Raw genomic sequence first — 20,309 nt, forward strand, 5'->3', positions numbered from 1 at the left:
CTTTCTGTTGCAGTACAGTAACAACATTACAACAGTAGATAATTATCATTACCACGCTAAGATGTGGAGAGTATTTTGCAATTACCACACTAGTATTATTATTATTATCAAGCTGGTAAATGAATAAAGAAATAAGACGACCACTCTCAAACTATGATGCATTTAGTATAGCTCAGTATTAGTGACACACGTTTCACGAGCAATCACAAGTAAATAGAGTGACAGGTACACACTGGATCTCACGCTATGTTTGAGCCGCAGATGTCTTTGTCCAAAGCACAGACTTACAAAAGGTAGTTTTCCCGTGATATCGAAATAGTTTTCCTTTAGTATAGAGGTATTTTTCCTGTAAGATCTAAGTAGTTTTCCTGTAGCATTGAGGTAGTTTTCCTGTAATATCGAGGGTATTTTTCCTGTAATATCGAAGTAGTTTCCCCCTAGCATTGAGGTAGTTTTCCTGTAATATCGAGGTAGTTTTCCCGTAATATCGAGGTACTTTTCCCGTAGTATCGAGATAGTTTTCCCTTAATATCAAAACAGTTTTCCCGTTCTATTGAGATATAGTTTTCCCATTATATCGAGATATATTTTTCCCGTTATATAAAGATAGTTTTCCCGTCATATCGAGGTAGTTTTCCCATTATATCAAGATATAGTTTTCCCACTCTATCGAGATATAGTTTTCTCGTTATATAAAGATATTTTTCCCGTAATATTGAGATAATTTTCCCGTTGTATTGAGACAGAGAAGTAAGGGATAAAACCACAAACAACAACATAATTATTATTATTAAACTTATAATTTTGGGCATGTTTGTAATGAACTTTCTGCATTGTGTGTGGGGGAAACTGCACCAACGTCAACAGCAGTTGGCCTGACAACAAGTGCTTTAATATATGCTATTAACTCATTTGTTTTTGTTTACATGTGTCTTGCTGGCTAACCTCAGATTGTGCGCCTCGCTCATAATTGAGAAGGTGTGTGATGCTGTGGCTTCACTGTGTGACGAGGCGAGTTGGCATCCTGCAGTCTCAGGAGCTAAATTAGGTGTTAATGGTGAGTGATTAGTTCCAGTGTAGCTAGTCTCTCATTAAAACACAGTGTCTGGAGTTTTATTTCCACACAGGTTAAATAGGTGTTCAAGCTTTAAATGCTTCTATAGCTGGAGTTAGTAATATCATTTAATGTGAATGTGTGTGAGAGATAAACTGCAGGAAAACAAAAACAAAATTCTCCCTGAATCAGGGAAATGTCATGTATAATTAGTTGGCTGCAAAAAGAGCCAGAGTACATTGTTTACATCAATCCATTATGTCCACTGCTTACCCTGTGAGGGTTGCAGGAGCAGCTGGAGCCGATCCCTGCCCCTCACACCGGGTGAGAGGCAACATACAGTGCATCTCGTGTTATCGTTGGCACGGTGCACATCACTAGAGCTTATTCCTTGTAGTACCAGTGAGTTTCTGGCCCTCCCTTGTGTACAGGCTACCTTATTGGTTCCCAGATTTCTCCAGATATTTCCCCTGGAGCACTTAACAGCTGACCTGCTCGGTACTTAGCACTTGTTATATGTGCATTGAGTATGCCAGTGATTAATTAAAGCAATCTATGTGCAGCTCCAGAGGGGAATCAAGATGCTGTTGGAGAGATTAGTGACTGGAGAAACCATGCAAAGCCCAGCACTGCAGGCGAGGGGGAAATACTAAGACTATTTTGGAGTTTATATTGAAAAATATCATGACCCCTGGATTATTCCAGGCACTCTTAGTTCAAACAGTAAGTTTTTAGCTCCTGTGCCTGGTTTTAAAGTTCTTTCCTTGTGTGAACCTTGTTAAATTTGACTTCCTGTCCCTGTTGATTGTCTGCCAGCGTCTGTGTTTGTTCATTTTATTTAACTTGCTTTCAGTTCAGGTGCAGTTACCTGCGTTCTATTCCCTGTTTCCCGAGGTTTTTCTGTTTACTTTTTTACTTTTTGCCTGTTTGTTAGTTTTATAATAATACATTTCATTGTCACAAGTTGCTTTACATATTAAATACGTTTTATTAAAGACTCTTTTTGGGCCTCCATTTCATACCTCCAACACAAAAAATTATCTATACTGTTGTGTGCAGAGAGCCTAAATTCAGTATTAAATAGCAAACACTGATAATATAAATATATATTAATACGCTTCTTTGGTTAAATGATATAGTCTCACGTCTTTCTTGCTATATTGTATCATGAAAGTTCTGTTTCCATGTGGATAAAGCCTAAGTCAGACTATACCAGACAGATAGAAATAGCTTGAGAGAGGACTTTCATACCAGTGAAATGTAATTCCATGCAGGTTGTGACCAAAATAAGATTATAGTTCGTTCAAACCCCTAAACAAGCAAAGCCTATTTCAGAGTTAATTCTGTTGTTGTGTCCTTTCATCCATAATTAAAATAACAAGCAACTAATTACTTTTGAATAATGTGAGGCCAGTCAGGCGGGTTGCACAATCCCTCTCCATAATTAAAGTGCACCTAACAGTTTTGGCAGACATTCCCCTCATAGCTTCATCATCTTTGCATTGTTCCAGTGAAGCAGTGTGCAGGCGAAGCCTTTGGAAAACTGTTGCGATACTCCAGGGTCTGCATGTCAGCTTGTTTCGCAGACACTCTGGGCTCCAAGTTACTTGAGGTTCGGAATTGCAACACAGCCCCCTCTGAGGGGCCCCAGGGGCAGAGAACACTGTGGCAAGAAGTTGGGAATAAAACACAGCACTTTGACTGCGTGCCAGGAAAAAGTGCAACAAAAATACTGTTATACCCTTGGAAAGCTGCAAATGTTGTTTCCCGATTACACTTTGTTTTCAAACACATTTCCCACCTCTGCTCACCCCGAGTTCACGCACTCTTGTTGGGTCTGTTTGATTAAGTTTTGAGCATCTTTTTGGGTTTTCATCAGTCTCCATAAAGGAAAAACAAAACCTTAAAATACTATAAACCTGCAGTTCAACAATAGACATAGAAGGTTAATAGTGTATTGAATAGTCATGCCCGTATTTGATTGAATGCCTGTGTACCACATGATTTAAGCTTATCATTTCTTATCCTTTCACATAACAAATTGCCCCACTTTTACTACCTTCTCCCAGTGTTGAAGCTCTAAAACATTGCTCCCAAAGACTACAGGGAGCAACTCAGTGTATAATCGTGCCAGGGAAGGCAATTTATCAGATGATATTGCCTCTGCGTAGAGTGGGGGTCCCTTACCTCCTCCCTAGCAAGGACTATTGGGTTTGGGCCAGCAGCACAAAGTGGGGGAGGTCTCTTCACTGATCTGTGGTCTGCCACAATCAATCTTGGAGAGCTCCCAGTGCTTCAGTGGACATGACTGCACGCAGGACTGTCTGCTGCAACCAAACATGTTTATCTCTGTCACAGTGTTGCTGGGTTAAATGGACAACGTGGGATTATGGACGTGTCTTCATCTGCTAGTTGCCCCACTTGGTTTACGACAACCTAGATCACGTTGTATATATACTACTGCATTTTCTTTTATTTTTAAGATTTTATGTTTGAATTATTTACGGTGACTGGTTTATAAATGATGTAAGTCATTGACAGTGGTCTCAGGAATGATGAAACTGGCATGGAAACGGGCCATAAAAGGCAGAGGCAAAGGCAAAGTGCACCGCGTGGTTGGATGGTGAGTTGAGATCCTTGATGTCTAAAGGGGATGAGGCCAAATCTGCTGTACATAAGTAAAGGTACCAAGATAAACTTGCATAAAAAGGGAGAATATTTCAGAGAAAAGATCATGTCAGTAGTAATCTGCTGGTGTTACCTAAGCCACAATCTAATTTTATGAAGAAAACTGTTTAAAGAGGTTTCTTTTCCCTCTTATTATCATTACTATTTTAATTGTATGTTTAAATGCTGTTATATGATTTCAACTAAGTTGTTGTTTTTATTGTTTTTCTTTTATTTAATGCATGTTTTTTTTAAAGGACGACCCAGGGAGACTAGCCATCACAAATCATTATTTTGAGTGCAAAGTCATTAAAACAGATTATGGACTAGACTTTGAATGATGCACTGTTCTATGGTTACTAATTACACTCAAGCCAGCATCGTCTTTGTATTCACAAAATACACATCCTGTATAATTGATGCAGAATCTGCCCTGTGTGACCTCTTCCACCATAGTCACTGCTCCCCTCCCCTGTTCTCTCTTCCTCCCATCCTCTTTTCTCTCTCCCTCTTTCTCAAGACCATATAATTGTATTGATTAATGGATATGTGCATGAGCTATTAATATGTACAGTATGCATCCGATAATCTGCATTTCAATACTACGGTTTATTTGCATAATGTGTTTGCATTATTCTGTATTCAAGTCTGCTTTAATCCTGGAGCACAGAAAGTATAATGACCTATCTATATTCACTTTACACTGAGGAGCATGATATAAAAAAGTGATGAAATGGGTATTTATCGTTCTCGGCTTCAGGTTGGCAATCGTTCTCATTCTGAACTGTGACTCGGTGTAAATGAAGTGATGATGACATTCACTTCACACAAAACTGTTGGGATTTTGAATCTGGGTCATACTTGCTTTTGTTATGATCTTTTTTTAGGTGGAATAAACTGACAAATCATGGTATTAACCTCTAATGTAATGTATAATTCCACATTCACCTACACACCACAGTTTTCTCACTGCCGTCTCTCCTTTGAATTACTCGACAGACATTTATATGACAGATGAGTTCAGTGCAAGAGCAATGCCACATAAGTCAAAACAAAGCATCTATGAAATGTGTGAAAGTTTAGGAAGAGTGGCAGTTTAAAAAGAAATCCCACCGGATTGATGCTAACCGAAGAAATTGTGTGGATGACATCGTCTCTGTGTCAGTTTAAACAGCTGCAGGAAAAGTGTCTGCTGTAAGTGGTTTCCTGTAAGATGTCAGCCTCGTTCTTGGGAAAGAGGCAGACGAGAAATTAGGGATGACACTGTGATGGGCAGGAAGATGTGGAGTTTCCCCCCCTCCAACTACCTAACATAACAACAACAACAAAAACAATAATACTCGTCATATTCGATGTCTGAGAGAAATTTCATGTAGTTTTGTTTATGTTAAAGCTTTCAAAAAGTGGAATTTTAAAGTAGTTTTCCTGCTATTTTAACGTCAACTTAGTCGGAGCGCTGAGGCCACGCCTTTTGACATAGAGAAAATCCTTTGATAGATTTGAATCATTAACTTGTCTAGAACGTATGGACCGAGTTTGACGCAGATAGCTCAAAAATGCTAGGTCAACTTCGGATTTCTGGGTGGGTGGAGCTAATGTACGTGTGTTAGAAATTTGTTCGGAATCATGAGAGCATCATGGGTACCAAGTTTGGTTAAAAACAACTATGTGCGACTTAGACACAAAAAAATTAAATTTAACACAATTTTGGCCTCTTTGTTTCACGTCAAAAATTTCCAAAAAATTCCTCAAGAAACTTTGGAGGGAGCCCAACACACTCAAAAATTCTGTCCCTATTCCGACGACTTTTGTCTCACCATGACCCAACTTCTGGGGGCGCTATAGAGCTCCGGGGCTACAAGCGTGTTTGTGTACTAAGCTTATATCGCATTTTTCGCCGACGTGACCTCTGTGCCAAATTTCAAGACATTTTATGCAAATTAGCCGCTTCAAAAAAGACCAGAAAGCCACGGATAGAATAATAATCTGAAGGAAAACAAGAGGATCCTTGAACTTCGTCATTGTAAAATATAAAAGAGTTGCACAAAGTTCATACTGTACACGACTGGCAAGAGCGACAGTGCAGGGACTGACTATAATAATGACCTGCATGACGTCAAGTAAAATATTCATTTATGGCTTAACTTACTGTAATTTTCAGAAAGAAAATTAACTTCCCCTGATCAAGTGAAAAGAAAGTGTAACAAAAAAAAGTGTCACCTCCTTTGTGGGCTTGTGAAAAGCTGAGGAGGAGATTGTTGGGTTGCTTTGTGTTAACGTCTGCTTTGTTTCCGTCACCTTCTAATTGGAGTACAGTTGCATGGAGTTCTAAGCTAATGTTCAGCTGTCAGTAGCTGTTGGAGCATGTTCTGTACAAAATCCCACTTGTGCATTGTCAGGGTTTATTTTCGTAGCTGCGCACAGCTTTCTAAAGTGTTGCCGTCCTTTTAATTTGCATTTCATCATATGTTGTTCGACAAAAATACAACACCGTCAACCAAAACCATTACACAAATGATATAATCTTTTGCTATGTGAGAGTAACCTACAACTACAAGTCAAAGTCCCATGTCAATTTATTTTCCTCTTGGCTAAACTGTGTTTTCGTCCGACTTCTTTGTTTCTACACGTAAGAGATATTGAAGTGGAATTGCTTCAACCTTCTTGCCACCAGGACCTCATTACCTCCACCTATAACCACTACCCCCACCAGCCAAGCAGACAGAAACACAGTGAAGACAGAACACTTTAAAGCCTTCGGATCTTCATTCACCGGGTCCAAAGCCTATTAGACCACCGTGGCATGAGAAAATGGGGTCATGTATATTCTCTGAGGGGAAATCCTTATCCACATCTCTGGGATTTCTACTCAGAGGAAGTGGGGGTAAGAGAGAGAGAGAGAGATAAATGGGGAGTAAGTCCCAGAGAGGATCATTAAAATGTGAAAAAAAAAACCCTGACCACTGGTCATTTCAGATCTTTGCGTTATGTCAAGTGTTCTGAATAAATATAGATCCAAGAGAAGCTTGTTCTCGTTCTTTTAAACAACGTCACTGCTCATGACAACAAAGGGCCTTTGAGTGGAACATCATAATTCACATGAATAAAACAATAATTAGCTCAAGCAAGGAAATGAAAGTAGTCGTCACCTCTGACTTTCCTGTCAAATTCACTGCTGTAGGAGGAATGTGCAAAAAGACACCTTATTTTGATAAATCCAGAAATACTAATAATTAAAATTAAAATGTATTTATGTAGCATTTTTTTCTGTATCACCGTCAGTTTGGTGCTTTATGAAAAAGGAATGAAACCAAACATGACAAATTAAATTAGACAAAATGGCAACAATGAAATAGACAAGTTCAAACAATCAGTTAGTTTCAATAAAAACGAGGATCGTAGAGCTGAAACAATTACTCGATTAATCCATTATTAATCGTTCACTAAATGAATCGTCAACTATTTTGATAATCAATTAATCGTCTTGAATCTTATTTCATGATTTAAAACAAGATTTCTGATGGTTTCAGCTTCTTAAATGTGAATATTTTCTAGTTTATTTGCTCCGTACAACAAAGATGTTGGTTTGTGGACAAAAACAAGACATTCAAGAACGTCATCATTTCCAGGTTGATCAACATTTTTTAAGGTTTTCTGACATTTAATGGACGATTAATCGAGAAAGTGAACGACAGATTAACTGATTATGAAAATAATCCTTAGTTGCAGCTCGAGAGCATTGACACGTTCCAAAGGCTTTCACGGAAAACGGTTAGATTTTAGACTTTGTCTCATTTCTGCTTGTATTTATAGCTTAAATGTGGGAACGCTGCCGTTAGAATGTGGAGTAAAAGTACAAACGATAGTCTGTGTATTCTTGTAGTGTAGTGTAATGCAGTGTGACCTACATGGCCGGTGTTTCCTGAACACTTGAACAGGCAAAACACTTTAGGTACAACTAAGAAAAAGGTCATTTTAAGTGGTCATTACACCTCTCCACTGAAGCATAAATGTATCTGGCTGTGAATCCTCGCTGTAATTATCATAAGTGTAATTTAGGCTCATACGTCCTATCATCGTTCTGCCGTTTGCTTGATTTCAAATGTTGAACTTATGGCACGTCGCGTCAGTGTCTTTAAAAGGTCTCAACAGGTCAGCACTCAAACGTACTGTTAAATTAGAACGTCTTAGAGGCCAAATTTGACTGGATCTGGGATCATCATTTCAGAACTCCATCATCATCCTCTTTAATGGAGCTTCTGCAGGAATACAAAAAGCCTCAAGGCTGTACTCTACAAACACCTTTATTGCACAGTTTTCCTCTCTGAAGCAGTGAAGCTGCTTCAAAAGTCATTGAAAAGGCTATAAATGTTAAAAGGGCAGTGCGAGCAAAGAGGGTCTCCTTTCCAAGTGTTACACACACTGTGCCTGTACTAGAACAAGTAAACGCTCGCTTCATTAAATCCACACAAATCCATGGCCATTCATTCTTTAATTAAAAGTCCAAAAGCCAACAAGGCTTGCCTTTCGACTGACATTACAAAGTTTTTTCTCTTTTTTTTATTATTATGCAGTCTGTCATATTTAATTCACAGCATTTCTGTGTCAAAAGATACGTTGCACAGCCATGAAATATTGAAGGAGGCCCCTGACGGCAAAGTTTGCGAGCTTGCTCTCTGGAAAAAGATCAAAAAATGAGATAACACATCAGCGCACATCCAGGACATCTCCTTGATCCTCTTATCTCGTGCTGCGACGCGACAACATTTTCCCAACAACACAGCATGACCGGCGTGGATGTGAGAGGAACCGGCGCTCGAACATACGGCGCACACACACAGACACACACAGACACACACATGCACTACTGTACTGGGAGCTTTGAAACAAACACAAGGGCCACGAGACATTCACGCTGCAAAGAGTTCCACACACTACAATTCAAGTTGTTTATGGCATTTGCCTGATGTTGAAGAAAATATCATAGCATCAAACAAAAGTTGTGACGCTGCAGAAACTTAAAGAAGCTGAGAATAAAGTAGAAAACTTTAGTGTTAACTTAAGAAAACGTATTACACATGTTCCATTTTACACTTTAATATAAAACCCACAAATAAAGTAAGTAAAGTCATAAATGTGCAATTAAATTAATTATTTACAAAAGGAGATTTACACTATTATACTATAATAGTAAAATAAAGAATAATTGCCAATTTTAATCTAAATTTCTCGAGTTAAAATGTTTGAATTCACGAGATAACAAATAATTTTCTTGCTGCAGTGAGGTAAGTTCAGCACTGCTGCTCCATCCATTCCCAGCACATGTAATCCCCCCGGCGTGATTAATTCAAAAGATAGCTCTCTCTTTCTGGCGAAAGCCAATCTCCACGTGCTCTGCTCATTTCACAGAAGCAAACTTCTCTCTCTCTCTCTCTAAAAGCTTTGCTTCTCAGAAATCTCCTCTGAACCCATGTGTGAAATTGTTTTCAATCTGCTCTCTGTAAATTGAAAGCTCATGAGATGGATTTGGGTGGGGTTGGGGGTTAATGGGACATACGACACCTTTCTCGACCTCTGACATGATTCAGATGTTCATGTCAGGTAAAGGCGAGCAAAAGTCAACAGTGGACAAATAAGATGTTAAAACACTGTAAGCCAACGATGAAATCTACCTGACTTTGTATGAATATTATTACTTCTTGATGTAATCATGGCAGGAACTGGGAGCCATTTGAGCTCTGAGCTGGAAATTGGGCGAATATTTATCATCTGAGCTTTCCTAAACATAATAGAATATTTATGAAAGCTATTTCCTATTACCTGCTTGAATAGAAGTGCTATACTGACCCCACGGTAATAAAGCTATAGGGGTAGAGAGGGAGAGAGGGGAAGCCGCCCTATCAGGACTGTGTCATATACTCTATGTAAAGCGGGTGCAGTGCTGTTCAATCATTTCGGCTCATGGCGGTGATTTGCTGCACAAATAAATGATTATGAATGAATGAAATAATGATCATAAGTTTGGCTTTGTCTCAAAAGTAAAATATTGCTTCACATAATATCATAAGCGGTCTGATATTCAAAGAATTAAAGAAATACTAGAAAACACGGTCAAGTTTTAAATGGTAAATATCGGCAGCTCAATGCGTCCCATGTGAGAATCAACAGCATACAGTAAATAGTCTCAAGTTTCAAGCAGCGTTCAGCTCAGTCTGGTTTCACTGGTCCATCTGGTTTAATCCCCCAGTATTGTATTATATTTTAGAGAACAGGGATTAAAAAAATCTTTGTATTTGACAGGTGGTCACAGGGAGGACTCCGGTGAGATTCAGAGACGGTTTCACACCACGATGTTCTTTCAGAAGCATCACACAGATGTTTCAGAACATCTGTGTGATGATGCTAGACTGCCCACAACACATGTAGTAACAATCCAGAATCACAGGGTTTGTTCAAACTCCAAACTCCTCCCAGAGGACGACGAGGTGTTTTGCCAGCCTTCTAACTTTTGGGTAGAGACGCTCTGAATGGAAACAAATGGAGAGACAGTTGCTGAACAGTTCTCACTGGGGCATTGACACTGATCCCTAAATTCCCCATCTCTGAACACCCACAGAACAATTTACATAAACATTATCTTGGATTTAGCTCAGTTTATGCAGCACACGTATCCTCTTAAGTCACGCGGCATATACATTATAAAGAGACAAAACCGTCGCTGATCCGGGACTCAGGGAGGCTGAGGGGACTCTATCCGACCTGGCCTTGTACAGTCTGCTGACTGTTCCAGCAGCTTTAAGTCAGCATGGCATTAGCCCCCGGGAGGTGACACACACAGTCTTCCTCAAAGGCCACAAACAGGTGAAAGACTTTATTTAGCTCTGGCTAGAGGGTGTCTGTCTGCAGCGAGGACCCATGCATGATAATGCATGCAAAGTCCTGCTCAATCTATGACTGAATACTGAACACACACACACACACACACTATCTCCCACATCTCGCACATGCACATGCGCACTTGCGATGAGTCAAGGCTGAAGAGGAGCGCGAGGTTCCCGGGAAGAACAAACTTTCCCTCAGGTGTTGCACTGACTGTCATGGCAGTAAAATGGGCAGCTCAAAACAATCGAGTTGGAAACGCTCGCATTAAATCTCGTCACAGACGCTTCATCCTTCAAGCTGAACAACTAATCTTTTCTTTGTGCTTTCAAACAGTGGTGAGGTGAGAGGCGTGACGACCTTGTGATTAAAAAGTGACATCCTGCTCTTATTTATCTGGTAGGTAGAAAAAAAAAATGTTCATTTCAAGACCAGATAATGTGCTTAAAATATCATATTCAGTCTGCTGCTACGTGTAAAAAGCATTGGCTTGTTCATTTTTTTGTCCTTGAGCAATTACTGACGCACAGTGAACATGTGTGGCCAGACAAAGGAGATTAAACTGAGAGATACTTGGACAACGTAGCGTAAATTGCTACATTAATGCATTTCTTTCAGATACTTTATATAAATTAAAATCCCTGGATTTCCCTGGAGTCTAACATGCAACAGGAGCGGGGAAAGTAATCAATTGCAGGCAATTAACATCTACACTGCACAGCACTACACGTGTAGACACAGACTCACCTGCACGTTCATATAAATCCAAGCTGACTCGGTGGAAACGCTGATCGGACACACTCGCCAGAGTCCGATCAATGCGCCCGATATAACTAATGGAAATAGACTCTTGATAAGAATCTAATGGGAGCTCGCTTTATACTTAAACATGCTATTACGCGCTGTGGCATTTCACACATGATTTAAAACCTAATTAGCAACTTTTTAAATCGCTCAAACTTGGTAAGGTGGTGACTAACACATTTGGGGGGTCGGTTATAATATTTTTATCACTTTACTGGGACTTCTCAGGTCTCATTACGTCACAATAAGCCTTAGGAGCAATCAGTGATTTATTCTCTCAGAGCTAATTAATAAGTATTTTAATCTAGATACTACACTTTAAATCAACTTAATGCAACATTGATTGAGGAATAATGCCTGTGATTGTTTCCTGTAATTAATACAACAGAAAAGGTTTATCATGCAAGAAGTAACAGGTGTATTTATACTGTATTCCACTATGAAAGTTTATGACCTGTAATATGGACTCTGCAAAAAAGAATATGTATATATATATATATATATATATATATATAAATATATATAAAAAAACCGGAGCCTTGTTATCCATGAAGTCTTTGGTGGGATGAAACCTCATTAAAGGGGCAGGAGTTCTATAAGAAAGCGCAGAGAAGCTTTCTTAAAGCCAGCCTTTGAAGTTGAAGTGCAGAGAATAACACACACACACACACACACACACATCGACATTGTTTTTAAAAGTGTTTGCATAAGGGAAAGAACACTCTTACTCACACACACACAAAAGCAGACAAGAAAGTAGAGTGACGCACAAAACAGCTGAACAACAGCTAAATAAATGCTGCCCGAGTATCTTGGGAGCAGTGAGACGGGCACAGCTCCGAAGACAAAAGTAAATTGGGAACAAAAAAAAGAAAAGGCAGGGACATGGAGAGACAGAGACAGAGACAGAGACAGAGACGAAGGCGCGGGAAGCTGACAGTCTCTAGAATAAATGACTCCACTTCAAAACACCTCACATCTTCCACATCCCTGCAGACTGAAACCCACCCACCCCCCCCCCGACCGAACAACCGACCAATGAGACGAGAGCGCCGTGCTCCTCGCAGAGGCTGTTCATTAACAGCTCGGGTTGTTGTGTATTTGTGGCCCCCTCGACTTCAAAGCCTCACCTGATTACTCCCACCGGCACCGAGAGACACAACAACAGCCATTGTCAAAGGGACAGGACGGCGAGGCATCAGCCACAACTTACAGCTGTGGGTAACAAGACGACACCGACATACTGACACGCGCGTGGTCAACAATAACAGGCAGAAACCGCAGCAGTCGAATGGATGTTAACGTGAAAAATACATCATTAAGTTTAAGTGGCGTTTCCACAGTCTGTAAATACTAAATGAAAAGAGCACAACAAAGTGGCAGACAGAGGATTAATAAAAACAGTTTTTTCTTACCTGCTCATTATTGACTTAGCTGACACTGAGAGGATAAACACCGCCCCCTGTTGGTGACTCATCTGCCCAAGTGTTGAGAGAGTTATAAGAGATGATCCTGAGATGATCTGCATGAGGATGACAAAGACAAGAAGAAGAAGAATTTTAGAAGTGATGCACGTTACCTGTAAATGTGAACAAATGCCTTACAACTCCCATCTGTTGTACACATTGTATATTTTTCCCATTCTTGTTTTAAACAAGGTTTTTGTGTAAATTTAATTAAAATGTCTTTCTTTTGGTGCTCTGAATTAATTTTTTTGTAAACTTTTGTGCTCTTTCTTGTACTGTAAGCTTCAAATTAGAAGCTTTACTGGTGGTTTGATTGTTTTCTTTCTTTTCTTTTCTTTTCTTTTCTTATTGATTCTGACATGGGGCAACTGTAACTGAACAATTTCCTCCAGGATAATAAAAGTCTTCCGATTCTGATTCTGATTCAGATTCAGATTCTGAATAAAGCATGAAAAGTCCAAGTTTCACAAAACCCTCAGCTGTTCGGCCCAGTCAAAAGAGAATCCCGGTTTGTTTTGTTCAAGGTTACTCTAAACGGAAAGCCAAATAATTACATAGCTCAATCCAAATGACAAACACAGACAGATACAGACACACAAGGGCGATTCTGCTGTCATGGAAACAATGGTGTTTGTGTGTGTGTGTGTGTGTGTGTGTGTGTGTGTGTGTGCAGCCTGTGCACTCGAAATAGACACAGATTTAAGATTAATTAGTTACGTGAGCACCGATCCAAACACTGTGCCCTCAAGTCATCAAAGAACCACATTTAATGAAAAGCATCCATTTTTTATTTGGTCACGATGTTTCTTTTGTCTCTTCGTCATCATCGTTCTGATATCTTTACGTGACACAAAGCGTGCAAGATGATAATCTGCTTAAAACATCAATTAGACAGGCGTAGCTGGAGCATTACGTATAATCTGATTTTATAACGTTTTCTCTTTGCAAATAATTATACGCACTTATCTTTGCCAAGGCGATTATTTTCATGCAAATCATCAAAACTGACAGAGTAATAAATAAACTCTATGTAAAAGGGGAATTTTTACATCTTAGCAGGTCGTTGAGGTTCTATATTTTATGAGCCATAGCTTTAATAAAGCACCAGTCATGCACTCGATACATAGTCAATCCTGTGAAATGAACATTGTCCACACTGGTTACATGTGTCCTACACGCTACCACAAAGAGATTCTCCAGAAAAAGCTTTGTTTTTTTTTGATTACCTTGACATGTTTCAACCACTTCCTGTGGTCATGTGACGTTACATGTGACGCGTTCTGCTTCCTGTTTTATACATGACACAGTGAGTACGATGACTGCGCCCCCTGCTGTCTGACGTCAGGTCGAGGACGGCGTCGCAGGTGTGTGATAGCACAGAGCTAAAGAGTGCGTTACTGTAAGTGTACACACGTACTGACAGAGAGACGAGTGTGAATTGATGTTTTTTGTGTTAATCATCCCACAGATTGAACCTCGCACCTCTCGGTGTCTCACAGGATTCTCTCCACCAATGACAGGCGGCCTCTGAGGATGCAGCTCTGGCTAATTGGATGTTTTGAAAAGACAAAGATGAAAGAAGACGAGGGGATTTCTGGTGACATGGTGATTCAATGAAACGACAGCGGATGTGTATTGTTTCAGAAATAGAGCCTTAAGCTCCACGCTCGCTGTGTCGACAAGATCGATTTTCCTGTCACGAATCATCGTTTTTGCGATCTATACTGCTTTACTCCGTTAGTGTTTACTTGCACAACAAACATGGACGGGATTACAAATCGCAAATTGGGCAGATTTGCCTGGAAAGACGAGGAAGCACGTTTACAACTTAAGCAAATGACTGCAGAACCTGTCGACACCCTCACACAGCAGGGGAAAAAACACACTGAGCATGGTTTTGGGAAAAATATGATCCTTCTTTTTCTGTGCAAGCAAATTAAATATTTATGTTAGCAGTTTTGCAAAGGTAACTTTGGTTCACTTTGTTCAAAGTTCACTGAAAACACTCAAGACGGACCCTGAGGCCCCGGGAAGCGTTGTGCATTTTAAAGATAGAATTGTGTCTGTTTGTTAGTCTTTTCCTAGATTTCCTTGTACATGGCTGGCTCCTGTCAGTGGAACAGCAAGACAGTGATAATTATTGTGTATTTCTTTGCAGGCACGCTTCATTTCCTGTGCGTGCGTGATAAAAACTTGTCGTGACAATGTGGTCTAAGGGAGCATTTAAGTAGTGGGTGTTTAAGATAAACAAATGCATCATCATCTGCTGTTTTATCCTCCACATGAGGAGCGCGTGAGAGAAATCCACATGTTTTGGGACTGGGGGGGAGGAAAAAAAAAAAACTCTGTGCAGGAAGACTCTTGCTGCAACCGGGTCTTGAACCTGTGTCTTGCTGCTGCAAAGGCAAGAGTGCTGACCACTACACCAACTCACAACTCCTAATTAACAAATATTAAAGCTGTTAAAGGAAAAAAAATACAGCATATATTAAGTCTTCTGCCTCCATCCTCAGGTGACTGTGTGAAATGATGCTGAGTAGCATCATTTGTCTGAGATACAGTTCGATACAGAAACACTTATCTTCTCAAGGAATATTCCATGTCAACTCAGCATTATCCAGCGTGGAACCTATGGTCGTATGATGAACCTATTGAATTATTTTATACCAGCTTGTCAGATAAGGATATATGAGTGCAGTGATAAAACGTGTGAGGACGATTATGCACATGATTAAATAAATCAAGAGGGGAAAGCAGAACATATTTGGATCTATAGGTACAGCACTCCTGTAGACCTCTGGGGCCCCCATTTTATCTCTCAGATCACATCACCCAGTCTCGTGCTGCTTGTACGTGATTGATGACGGAGGATGCACACTTTTATTTTAGCCATGCTAGAGGCATTGGCTCCTGTGATAACAGTGCCCGTGATATTTTGATATCTATTGTCCATGATGATACACTTTTGTGATCTCCAGAATGTTCATTTGTTCACTGAAATATTCACTTATTTTGACGATTTGGAGTCCTCATGTTAAATGTACCAACTGACTGTCTGAAAATAGTGATGTTAAACCAGGTGTTTGTTTTTATTTGTGTGATTTGGAAAAAAAAAACTTAAGAATCTGAAGTTTTAGTTGCAAACTAAGAATTCCCTCCCTGACAAATAAACAGTGATTATACTTCAGACAGAAGAACCATGTAACATGGCACAGAAGTGAAATTCCCTTCCATTACATATCATTTAGCAGACACTTTTATCCAAAGTGACTTACAAGGGAATTGAGTACAATCAGCCGGGGGTGGAGTTGAACTTGCGACCATGAGGTCTTTTGCACACAGGGTACCGGTCTTAACCACTGAGCCACTGCACCCACTTCCCTAGATGATTACATTTTTAAACCTGTATAGAACCTTTTTTTATATATATTTTCGGGAAGTTCACCAATTAGTCAGTGTAATTAAAACATCTTGATGTGCATGCCTTCAGTTGTATTATGCAGAATCACAGTCAGGGAAAAAGACCAAAGGCTGACAGTGATGAAGACGACGGTTCCTCTCACCGCCTCATGACTTTAATATTGTATCTGACGAGTGTTTTTTTTTCCCACACACATGCACAGCATAGCTGACATTTTGTCACTTTGACAGTTCAAGAAGAAATTAACTAGAAGAGAGAAAAGACAAATAGAACGGGAGAGGAATGGTGGCTGGATGTCAAACATTAAACAAACGTTGTTTTTTTTTTATAGCGATCAAGGACTTCTATGCATTCAGTTTATTTTATTGATGATGAAGAGACAATGGAGATCAAAAATGTTATCACCAACACCTGATCACCTGGGATCACAAAAAGAAAACAAGGCCCTGGACAGGGGTTCGGGTGGGGGGGCCTGGTTTGTCCTGGACACAAGCAAAGGGGGGCTTCAAGGAAAAAAGGTTGGGAACCACCGCACTACACCAACCCTGTGGCCCTCTTCAAGGCATCTATCTTCCAATATGTATGGTGGAGCAAGTTTTGAATGTTTCGAAGACATTTTACTCAGCTCATCATGTTTACAGCGTCTAAAACGTCACTTACTTTGTTTTCGCCATTGCCAAGGCATGTCTTCTGTTTCATATAGTGACTATTATTATTTGTCACACAATTTAGTTTAGGAAGTTTCTGCAAAAGTAAGTAAAATGTTCCGCGTCGCAAAGACCCTTATGTGTCTTCCCAATCAGATGATAATGAATTGAGCAATTAGCGGTGATTATTAAGTGCTTTGTGAGGCTTCTCCGCTAATTCATCATGCGAGCGTGTTCAATTTTTCAGACCCCCTCGAGACACATGATGATGACAGGCGGCCACATACAGTACAGTACACAGCCTATACGCTCCTTGATGTTCTTGGCACGCAGCAAAGGATGATTGCAGGGGTGCCAAGCCGGCGTCTCGCGGTGGTTATGTGGTCACAATCGAGGACATCGTCCTCAACCTCCCATCGCTTGATGAAAAGGAAGGGCGGCAGAATTGCAGACAGCTAAAACAATAAACAAGACAAAAATAGAATCCTGAAGCCCACCTGCCAAATGAGCCTTGCTGATAGGCACGTTGTCAGACCCATACGACATAATTTACCATCGATTCACTCATATCTAAATTGTCCCCTGCATACGCCGTTTATTATCTTACTCAAACCCTCTATGAAGGCTTCATCAGGGGTAGGGACCCCTTGTATAATTCATGCTCAGTGAGTGTCAAGGTTGTTTTCATCCAAGCTGTGACCCAGAAATACTGAGTGTCCCACAGGATGGATGGCCATTTGTTTTGGAAAGCCTGCCCTGGTTGATGAGGACAGGATGTGGAGAAGAGATAACACGTCCACCAGTCTACGGGATGACCGATGACTGCCCTTCTTATTCTGCACCACCATCAACAATCAGTAGGGGGGGACTTTAGAATTCATTATTTGATATCAGGCTTGTGACCATGGAGCAAATGGGTTGATGGAACACGTGAGAGTTTGACACGACCAGCTTGAATCAAGATGGTAATGATTCAAACCTTGAGCACATTGTTGTCTGGCAGAGGCTTTGAAACGTGTTCTTCATGAGGACGTTAGTGACATCCTGCATCACAGTTTGAGTTATGTGGGAGCTGGTGGGAGTCGAGCACCCATACAAATGGCTTTGAGCTCCCGTGAGAGAAGAAACATCACACATTTGTGGGACCTCTTGAACGATGTAGCTACAGTAATAAATGTTTCTCAGCGTTTGTATGTTCTCCCTGTGTGTGTGTGTGTGGGGGGGGGGGTTTCTCCAGGTTCTCCAGTTTCTTACCACAGTCCAAAAACATGCAATATGGGGATTAGGTTAATTGGACAATCTAGATCAGGAGTCTCCAACCTTTTTTCTTCTGAGAGGTACTTTGACGAAATGAAAATGGCCGAGAACTACTTGTGTCTTTTAACATTATTCTCATTTCAATCCAAACAAACAGAAGGGGCTTGAAGTGGAGATTGGGTGAACATTTAAGCAGCTTTATGTTTGATTATTGAAACCTTTTGTGCGCTCCTTGGAAAGAGACTGGGAGCTAATGGTAGCTACTCGTTGGAGATTCCTGCTCTAGATTGACCATAGGTGTGTGAGAGTGAGAGTGAAGGGTTGTTTCTCTCTATATGTGGTCCTGTTATTGACTGGCAAACTGTCAGTGAGTGAGTGAGTGAGTGAGTGAGTGAGGTACAGAGTGATATAAACAACATGACAGAAGCAGTGAGAGTAAGGCACAGAGCCATTAGGCTGGGAGGTGATTGTGCAGGTATAGAGAAAATCAATTTCTCACGGCATCAAAGCTTTAGACAGGCATGACACTGATATCTTTTCTTTAACCATTTCACGGCGATAGAAGAAATACAGAAGTGTTCAGACCATAATACAGAACACAACACGCTTGACCGCCCTCATTTTCCTCGACTTCATCAAGCACTGGTGCATAATGGAAGTTTACTGTACTGTAGAGAAAGTTCTCCCCGGTATTGTACCCCCCCACCCCGCCCCGCTCTCTTGTACCGGATGATTTGTCAGTTTCCCTTGCAATGAAAAATTGATCAAAAGGTCCCAATGTCAGCTACAGAGAGAGCAGAGGAACAGAGAAGTCAATTTAAATATGTCTCCATTACAAAGCCCCTGACACAGAAAGGAGTGCGAGTGTTAATGTGTTCTGTATCGAGAGAAAATGTATTTTTTCAACAGCCAAACAAAAGCAGTTAACATGACAGTAAGTACATAAAAAACTATAATATGAATTCATTAGGTGTTGGAGGTTCTGCCCTCTCAGTAAAGGCAGCATTGGGATTGTCTGGCATGGTTTAACTTGTGATGACGGTATGAGAACTTTTCTTTGTTCTTGCTCAAGTCCAAATCCTGTTGTCCTTGATCCACTTCAAAGAGGGATTTCACTTTGACGAGTCAGACTAAGTTAAGCTCTAAGAGTCTGCTCTGATCATTGGATCCTGACTTTTGCTGTAGTCAGTGTAAAAACATAAATTATGCATGTCAAAGTATTGCCTCTGCAAGGAATTTGCATGTACTGTAAATTGGATTATCATTAGATTATCAACACAGCATTCGTTTCAAAGTTTGCTGTGGATCACACAAAACACTGTATTTATTTAAAGGAATATTCTGCTAAAACTTGTCTCTCCAAGGTGTTTTATTATATTTATACTGACATGCTACATTTGTGCAGTGCAAATATGCATCTCAAAGTACAGCTAAAGCTTAAACTGCCTCTCTTGAAGCCAAATCAAGCGGATACTTTGTTAAGATCAGAGTCTTCCATGTAAAAACACTGTATGGAGGTGTAAATCTTATTGTTCTGTAACCTTGTTACTTAATTGTCCCAGAATATCAGTGTAAATGTAATCAAGGAACCAAGCTCACTTGATTTAAAATGACTAGTTTATTGGAATCATTTCAGAATTCAGAATTATTCTGAATTTGTCACGGCTGAGTGACATTTACTTGTATTTTTCCCGACAGAAGATTTAGCTTTGACAGGTTTTGTAGACAAAAAGGAAAAAAGGAACAATGGAACAACACTGCGACAAAAGGAAGTATGTATTTAAAATCAAGAATAAAACCAGTGGATTACAGAGCATTTTTGTTTGGTCATCTCCTCTTGCAGATTCATGAATTTAGCCTTTACTATGAAAACTAAAATGTCAGTTGCTTAAAAAGGTTTTTTTTAAGAAGCTTGAGACATCTTTTTCAAATATTGATATGCATATTGTCCTAAATGACACTTTAAAGACTGAACTGAATGCAAACCCATGTTTTTGACCATTACAACCCTCCCCGCTCTCAACAAACAAGGGACATTGTTACAGCAGCGTGACACAGAAGTGGAGAGGAATGGTGGCCAGAGGTGTCAGTAAAAATCAAATTCACTGTTCAGT

At 40.1% G+C, this 20,309-nt stretch overlaps 1 long non-coding RNA gene across 1 annotated transcript in view; it reads right to left on the reverse strand.

Annotated features, from left to right (window-relative positions):
* Window positions 1–12,900, reverse strand: part of LOC131458752 (uncharacterized) — a 29,483-nt gene extending 16,583 nt beyond the window's left edge. Inside the window, exon 1 of the long non-coding RNA XR_009240122.1 lies at window positions 12,820–12,900. This is a non-coding gene — a long non-coding RNA (uncharacterized LOC131458752). The remainder of the gene's footprint in view (window positions 1–12,819) is intronic.
* Window positions 12,901–20,309: the final 7,409 nt, after the last annotated feature.

The sequence above is a fragment of the Solea solea genome, chromosome 4 (genome assembly GCF_958295425.1).
Source record: "Solea solea chromosome 4, fSolSol10.1, whole genome shotgun sequence".
Lineage (NCBI taxonomy): Eukaryota > Metazoa > Chordata > Actinopteri > Pleuronectiformes > Soleidae > Solea > Solea solea.